Here is an 8812-nt window from a genome sequence, read left to right as displayed (position 1 = left end):
TCACCAGGTTCACAGGCTTCACCGCCTGTGATTTTTATGGGTCCCTGCGTCGCCGCAGCAGCAAGACCCGATCCTGCAGAGCCGATTCCCTCCGGAGCTCAGAGGGAATCCGCCATTAGTCGATGGCGCTAACCCGGAAGTCTCCCGAAAATAAAGAACTTCCGATTCTTCATCTGTCCGCTATATGAAAACAATATTCACTTTGTCCAATCCTCTATATCACCCAAATAAAGCCGCTTTCTATAAACAAGCATTATCTTCAATCCTCAGAGTCCTAAAAGTCAAACCGTATTCTTAACTCAAATTGTAATTGTGCAACCCGCGTGATCGTAAAAACCAGTGTCATGCTTATTCTGAAAGTCAGAAAACATAAATCATTTTCAGATCTTCTGTTTTGCGTGCAGAAAGTCCCAGGTTCAGGGCTGCTGGAAGTCAGTGTAGGCAATACTGAGCTATATGGATCCATGACTCAGATTCAGGGGCGGAGGGAGGGGGGCAGTGGGGGCAGGCCGCCCCGGGTGTCTTCGCTGAGGGGGTGACATTTGGCAGTCATGGGCGGGCGGCACGCCAAATGTCTGCCATTGTCAGCTCACTCTGCCCCTGACTGCTCGGATTCATAATAATAATTTATTATTTATACCCCGCCCATCTGGCTGGGTTTCCCCAGCCACTCTGGGCGGCTTCCAACAGAACACTAAAATACAATAACCTATTAAACGCTTCCCTAAACAGGGCGGCCTTCAGATGTCTTCTAAAAGTCAGATAGTTGTTTATTTCCTTGACATCTGGTGGGAGTGTGTTACACAGGGCGGGCGCCACTACCAAGAAGGCCCTCTGCCTGGTTCCCTGTAACTTGGCTTCTTGTAGTAAGGGAACCACCAGAAGGCCCTTGGCGCTGGACCTCAGTGTCCGGGAAGAACGATGGAGGTGAAGATGCTCCTTCAGGTATGCTGGGCTGAGGCCGTTCAGGGCTTTAAAAGTAAGCACCAACACTTTGAATTGTTCTCGGAAACGTACAGGGAGCCAGTGTACTTCTTTCAAGGCTCCCAGTCACCAGTCTAGCTGCCACATTCTGGATTAGTTGTAGTTTCTAGGTCACCTTCAAAGGTAGCCCCACATAGAGCGCATTGCAGTAGTCCAAGCGAAAGATAACTAGAGCATGCACCACTCTGGCAAGACAGTCTGCGGGCAGGGAGGGTCTCAGCCTGCGTACCACATGGAGCTGGTAAACAGCTGCCCTGGACACAGAATTGACCTGCACCTCTATGGACAGCTGTGAGTCCAAAATGACTCCCAGGTTGTGCACCTGGTCCTTCAGGGACACAGTTACCCCACTCAGGGAGTCCTCCACACCTGCCCGTCTCCTGTCCCCCCAAAACAATACTTTTGTCTTGTCTTTGCTCTGATGTTCCTCTAGGCAGAGTCCAGTGTGGATTTTGTCAAATCTTCCGCAGTCTTTCCCTGTTCCTCTTACAGAGCTATGATTCCCAGAGTGGTTTAAGACTCGAATCGCCATGGGTGGCTTGAGGGTGCCCTGTTTGGGTAGTTGCCGCTGTGGGAAGCAGGTGCCCCACAGAGTCCCGGCTCCGCTTTGATTTCCACAGGCCCATTTCAGGAGTTCCCACACCCTCCGAATTCCCTCACATATCCTTCCTTGAAGCCGAGAGACCCAGGAAAGCAGAGCGCTGTGCTCTAATGGCCTCCTGCCAGGCAAGGAACAGAGCGGAATAATTGAATTGCTGGCTTTACGCAGAAGAGGGACGTTCTGCCTTTTGTCCTTAACGTTTGGCCCGTCCGTTCCAAAAGTCATTTCTCTAATCCGGTCCCCACACCCGAACGCACACACGCTCCGAATCCTTTTATGCCTCACCAGAAGCAAACAACAAGCATCTCTCATCATGTCCGTTAGCATTAAGGCAGATTCAAGGGTTTCCTTCAGGAGAGGGGGATTTTTCTCTCACATAGAACCATAGTACAGTTGGGAGGCGTGCAGGAAAGATGGGATATTCAAATGGAATCACATGGAATTAAGAGGATTATTTGCTGTCCAGGTAGATCCAGTGGAAGCTCACCTTCGTGGGTGAAGCAAGTCCAGGACCTGTTCACGTCCTTGTTTTTTTATTATTATGTACCTCCTGGTTTGATTCTGCTTTTTTATGCTGCGAACCACCTTGAGATCTTCAGATGAATGGCGGTATTACAAATTCAACAATTACCGTATTTTTCGCTCTATAACACGCACCAGACCATAACACGCACATAGTTTTTAGAGGAGGAAAAGAAGAAAAAAAATATTCTAAACGAAAGAGTGGATATATGATTTTTGTGCTTCATGCTGTGGCCACAGACATGTGATCTGACAGTGAGTTTGGAGTAGCCCAATGCAAAAATCCTGAGGATCCATGTGGATCCATGCTTTGTAACCACGGAGGAGGGAAGGAAGGGGAACCATGGATCCTCTGCTCATGACTGCAGCAGATCCCCCCCGCCACCCGCAGGCATTCGCTCCATAACACGCACAGACATTTCCCCTTACTTTCTAGGAGGAAAAAAGTGAGTGTTATGGTGCAAAAAATACGGTAAATAAATAGGAAGAAACAGCTCCTGCAGTTCTGGGGTTTACCACTCGGGGGAGCTGCACACGGTTCCAGGGGCTCCCAACAAAGGAGTCTCTCTAGGACAGGCTTCCTCAACCTCGGCCTATTGTAGCTATTGACAACCTTCACATCGATGAATTTGTCAATCCTATTTTAAAGCCATTCAAGTTGGTGCCTATCGCTGTCTCCTGTGGCAGGGAGTTCCATAAGTGCTGCATGAAGAAGTACGTTATTTTATTTGTCCTGAATCTTCCTTAAAAAAAAATCGTCTTTATTAATTTAAAATACAATCATACATTACAGGTGGGTACATCAGAGTTGAACCCAAAAATGAAAAAGAAAAAAAGAAAAAAAGACATAAAAATAATTAACAGTAGCAAAAAAAAAAAAAAATTAAAAAGCCAATTATTTATATAGCATCATATCCTATCCAATAAAGTCTAATGAAGAAAGCTTCCAATTGTTCTCATTGTACTTATTATGCTGTTATGATTTTATCGCACAGTTTGTTTTATGACATTTTCTATTTATTCCTCTAAGATGTTTGTTTCACTAGTTTATTATATTTGTCCCAAATCTTCCAACACTCAGCTTCATTGGATACCAATAAGTTCTAGTGTTATAAGAGAGAGAGAGAGAGAGAGAGAGAGAGAGAGAGAGAGAGAGAGAGAATATTTTCTCTATCTATTTTCTCCACGCCATAGTTAATTTTTAAAAAACTTCTATCACGTTGCCTCTTACTCGCCCAAGTTCATTTTCCATCCCCAAGGTCTGGGAAAGTGGCCAATCCAATACCAAAAAGGACCTTTGAAATTGCAGGCTCATTAGCTTGACATCTGCTGTGGGGGAAAAACGAGTGGAAAGCATTGTCAAGAATAAAATTACCCAGCGCGTCGAAGAATGAGCCTCGCTGACAAAGAATCAGCATGGCTTCGGCGACGTTGAGCCCTGTCTAACCAGCCTTTCAGTGTTACACGTGGCGTACTTGCATTTAAAAAAAAAAAACGTTTGATGAGGTTCTTTATGAAAAAGAAAACTCCTCCTGAGTAAAATTCGGCAGCCATGAGATGAAGAGGACAGGTTCTCTTATGGGTCAGACACTGCAGAATCACAGAACTGAAGAATTGTAGAGTTGGAAGGGACCCCAAAGTCATCTAGTCCAACCCCTTGCAATGGAGGAAACTCAACTAAAGCATCTATTTCAGATGGCCCTCCAACCTCTGCTTAAAAACCTCCAAGGAAGGAGAGTCCATAATCTCCTGAAGGAGACTGTTCCACTGCCAAACAGCTCTTCCTGTCAGAAAGTTTTTTCTGATTTTTAGTTGGAATCTTCTTTCTTGTAACTTGAATCCTACCCTCCGGAGCAGAAGAAAACAAACTTGTTCTCTCCTCCATGTGACAGCCCTTGAGATAGTTGAAAATGGCGATTGATGGTTAATTTTCAAGGTAAAAGTTCAGATTATCAGTGAGGGGTCAGCCCCACGCAAACCCTCCTCTCTGGCTGTGGTGAAGTGGCAGAGCAGCTGGATCAGGGGAACTCAATGAGGCTTGGAAATCAGAAGTCTCCAGTTTAAGCTTATCCGCCTCTAGTGAACACCATTGCTGTGTTGTTGTTGTTGAGTCGTTTAGTCATGTCCGACTCTTCGTGACCCCATGGACCAAACTGCCAGGCACTCCTGTCTTCCACTGCCTCCCGCAGTTTGGTCAGACTCATGTTCGTAGCTTGTAGAACACTGTCCAACCATCTCGTCCTCTGCCGTCCCCTTCTCCTTGTGCCCTCCATCTTTCCCAACATCAGGGTCTTTTCCAGGGAGTCTTCTCTTCTCATGAGGTGGCCAAAGTCTTGGAGCCTCAGCTTCAGGATCTGTCCTTCCAGTGAGCACTTAGGGCTGATTTCCTTCAGAATGGAGAGGTTTGATCTTCTTGCAGTCCATGGGACTCTCAAGAGTCTCCTCCAGCACCAGAATTCAAAAGCATCAATTCTTCGGCAATCAGCTTTCTTTATGGTCCAGCTTTCACTTCCATACATCACTACTGGGAAAACCATAGCTTTTACTATATGGACCTTTGTTGGCAAGGTGATGTCTCTACTTTTTAAGATGCTGTCTAGGTTTGTCGTTGCTTTTCTCCCAAGAAGCATTGCTGTGTTATTTCAGTCTAAATACAGTAAAATGGTAGATATGGACCAGAACATCATGGAGCTCACACACACACACAGCCATGAAACTGGCTAGGTGACCAAAAAGGATGTTACTTTTTCCCTGTATGCCACAACAGCTGTGAGAATATTGCTAGCGAAGATTTGGAATAAACACGATTTACCAACTATCGAAGAATGGCAGATGAAGGTGATGGACAATATGGAACTTGCCAAACTGACCGGGAGACTCTGAGACCAGAGAGAGGAGACGGTGGAAGAAGACTGGAAGAAGTTTAAGGAATATCTGAAAAAATATGTTAATATTTAAATCTTTGAATAGCTTTGGAAGTGGATATGGGCTGTAGGGTTAGAAGTAGAAGATAGTGTATTTTAAAATAGTATTATTTGTAAGTGATAAAATGTGAAGTTATTTTAAGTGTGATAAAAAGAAAAGATGGTTAGAAACTATGATATATGTAAATTGCTAAAGATGAAGTAAAATGAAAATCAGATAGGTGGGACCTGGGGAAGCCCACTTAACAATGTTTAGAAAAATAAGGATATGACAAGAATTTGTTTGTTTGTGTTCTTTGTTGTTGTTGTTGTTTAGTCGTTTAGTCGTGTCCGACTCTTCGTGACCCCCTGGACAAGAGCACTCAGGGCTGATTTCCCTAAGAATGGAGAGGTTGGATCTTCTTGCAGTCCATGGGACTCTCAAGAGTCTCCTCCAGCACCAGAATTCAAAAGCATCAATTCTTCGGCAAGCAGCCTTCTTTATGGTCCAGCTCTCACTTCCATACATCACTGCTGGGAAAACCATGGCTTTAATTATACGGACCTTTGTTGGCAAGGTGATGTCTCTTTGTGTTCTTTACTTGTGTTATAAAATGAATAAAATATTTTGAAAGAAAGAAAGAAAGAAAGAAAGAAACTGGCTAGGCGAGATTGAGCCCAGCAAGGCTTTCCCCATCTCAAGCCAGCCTACCTTGCAAGGCCGTTGTGAGGATAAATTGGGATCTTTCCCCTGTGCACCTGGGCTATAATTAGACATGATCAACTAATAATCTCTCATTCCTCTGAACAGTCTGAGCGTCCTGCAAGCCAGATGGGGAGATGAATCATCTTGCGTATTTTTAAGAAGATTGCAAGGCACATGCTAATAAGTCAGGATATTTCTGGGCCCACATCTTATCGTCAGCTTCCTCCATTCTGATTCCTGGGAGGAAAAGTTCTTGGCAAAGAGCCCGTCCTCGCAGTAAACAGTGACTTTACTATTAAGAGGTGCCTCGTAGGATCACACAGAGAAGACTGCCTGCTCCTAACTCGACTTGGACAGCTTTTTGAGAGTGTCCATGCTTGTGCCTGTAGTTGATGCTGTTGCTGTTGCTGTTTGTAAACTGCCCTATACCTGCTGGTTTCAGTTCACAAGATATAATAATAATAATAATAATAATAATAATAATAATAATAATAATAATAATAATAATTTATTTATACCCCGCCCAAGTGGCTGGGTTTCCCCAGTCACTCTGGGCAGCTTTCAACCGGTTATTAAAATACAATAGTCTATTAAACATTAAAAGATTCCCTAAACAGGGCTGCCTTCAGATGTCTTCTAAAAGTCTGGTAGTTTTTTTCTCTTTGATATCTGATGGGAGGGTGTTCCACAGGGCGGGTGCCACTACCGAGAAGGCCCTCTGCCTGGTTCCCTGTAGCTTTGCTTCTTGCAATGAGGGAACCGCCAGAAGGCCCTCGGCACTGGACCTCAGTGTCCGGGCTGAACGATGGGGGTGGAGACGCTCCTTCAGGTATACTGGACCAAGGCCGTTTAGGGCTTTAAAGGTCAGCACCAACACTTTGAATTGTGCTTGGAAATGTACTGGGAGCCAGTGTAGGTCTTTCAGGACCAGTGTTATGTGGTCTCGGCGGCCGCTCCCAGTCACCAGTCTAGTTGCCGCATTCTGGATTAGTTGTAGCCCCACGTAGAGCGCATTGCAGTAATAGAAGATAGAGAGATAACTAGAGCATGCACCACTCTGGCGCGACAGTCCGCAGGGCAGGGAGGGTCTCACCCTGTGTACCAGATGGAGATGGTAAACAGCTGCCCTGGACACAGAATTGACCTGCACTTCCATGGACAGCTGTGAGTCCAGAATGACGCCCAGGCTGCGCACCTGGTCCTTCAGGGGCACAGTTACCCCATTCAGGACCAGGGAATCCCCCACACCTGCCTTCCCCCCTGTCCCCCAAGAACAGTACTTCTGTCTTGTCAGGATTCAACCTCAATCCATTAGCTGCCATCCATCCTCCAACCGCCTCCAGACACTCACACAGGACCTTCACCACCTTCACTGGTTCTGATTTGAAGGAGAGGTAGAGCTGGGTATCATCTGCATACTGATGGACACCCAGCCCAAACCCCCTGATAAAAGACAGAATAAAAACAACCACTATCTCCTGCACTCCAGGGGGTGAGCTAGATGCCCCCATGGTCCCTTCCAACTCTACAATTCTATGACTCCAAAAATCCCCCCACCCCCATGATTCACGCAGGCCTGCACTTCTCATAACCTGCCAAGTCGAACACAGCCCTCTAGCTACGTATTACAATCGCCGGGACATCAGAAGCTGCCTTTCTGCTGAAGCAAACATTGTTCCATCTAGATATTGTCTGCACTGGGTCGCAGCAGCTCTCCAGGGTTTCACACCTGCAGAGGCACCAACTTGCACAGAAAAAGAAGAAGTTAAAGGACCCCTGGATGGTTAAGTCTAGTCAAAGGCGACTATGGGATTGCAGCGCTCATCTCGCTTTCAGGCCAAGGGAGCCGGTGTTTGTCCACAGACAGCTTTCCGGGTCATGTGGCCTGCAGGACTAAACCGCTTCTGGTGCAACAGGACACCGTGATGGAAACCAGAGCGCACGGAAACGCTGTTTACCTTCCCGCTACAGTGGTACCTATTTATCTACTTGCACTGGTGTGATTTCAAACTGCTAGGTTGGCAGGAGCTGGGACAGAGCAACGGGAGCTCACCCCGTCGCGGGGATTCGAACCGCCGACCTTCTGATCTGTAAGCCCAAGAGGCTCAGTGGTTTAGACTGGGGTGGGCAGGTGCAGTGACACGTCAGGAGGAGCCAGGGAGCTGAGCTGAACGTGGCGGCAGCGCAGCTTCAGTGGCTGGTCGCTCCTACTTTCAATGGCTCTCAGCTTCCTTCTCCTCATTCTGAACATTGGGGGGGGGTATTGGGGGCTCCCAAAGTGCTGGACCCTAGAAGTTGGAGCCAATGCACACCTGGGTTTCTCCCAGTCCTATCCGGAGGTGCTGGGAATTGAGCCAGGCACCTTTAGCATGCAAGACAGGTGCTCTAACCACTGGGCAAAGGTGCTTTCCTCGAGAAATAGGAAACTGTCTTATATGCAGTCAGACCATTGGTCTGGCTCTGGCTCAGTCTCGTCAACACTAACAATTCATGCCCAAGCAGTTAGCAAAACTGAGGTGGAGGGGATGGAATAGGACGCCCCTATTTTCATTGGAGAAATGTTGGAGAGGATGGAATAGGATGTCCCCAGCGAGTGCAGAGAGCTCAGTACGTAGCAACTTCCTGTGATCCTAAAGCAGCTTAGAAACAAAGCTGATAGAAACAAAAAGAGAGATCATCATAGAGCAGCAATAAAAGCTGCCAATCTGAAACAGCAGCCAATTTTAAAGTGGGCTGCATCAGGCGCATTGAAAGCATGTTGATGGGCAACACATTTGCTTCTAAGCAGTGCTGTGTGCATTGCAGGACGGTGCTATTTAAGAAGAATATATGTTATACATTATACATAAAGTCTTGTTCAAACACAAAGACCGTTCGATCGATGAAGGAGACGCGTTTTCTAAATGCTCCTCTGGGAAGTGTCAAACTGCTGCTTGCAGAAAGGACCGTTTGCTGAGTTATTTGTTCCAAAGACCATTTTCCAGCACACAGAAAAAAGGAAAGAAAACCAGAGGTGTCTGAGAAGGGGATGGGGAGATGGGGCATTAATCTTTTTTAATTTTTATTTTGCTTCCCACCTGCTGGTGATCAATTTGT

The sequence above is a fragment of the Podarcis raffonei genome, chromosome 9 (assembly GCF_027172205.1).
Source record: "Podarcis raffonei isolate rPodRaf1 chromosome 9, rPodRaf1.pri, whole genome shotgun sequence".
NCBI lineage: Eukaryota > Metazoa > Chordata > Lepidosauria > Squamata > Lacertidae > Podarcis > Podarcis raffonei.
The sequence above is the reverse complement of the archived record's forward strand: the minus strand, read 5'-3'. Positions refer to the sequence as shown.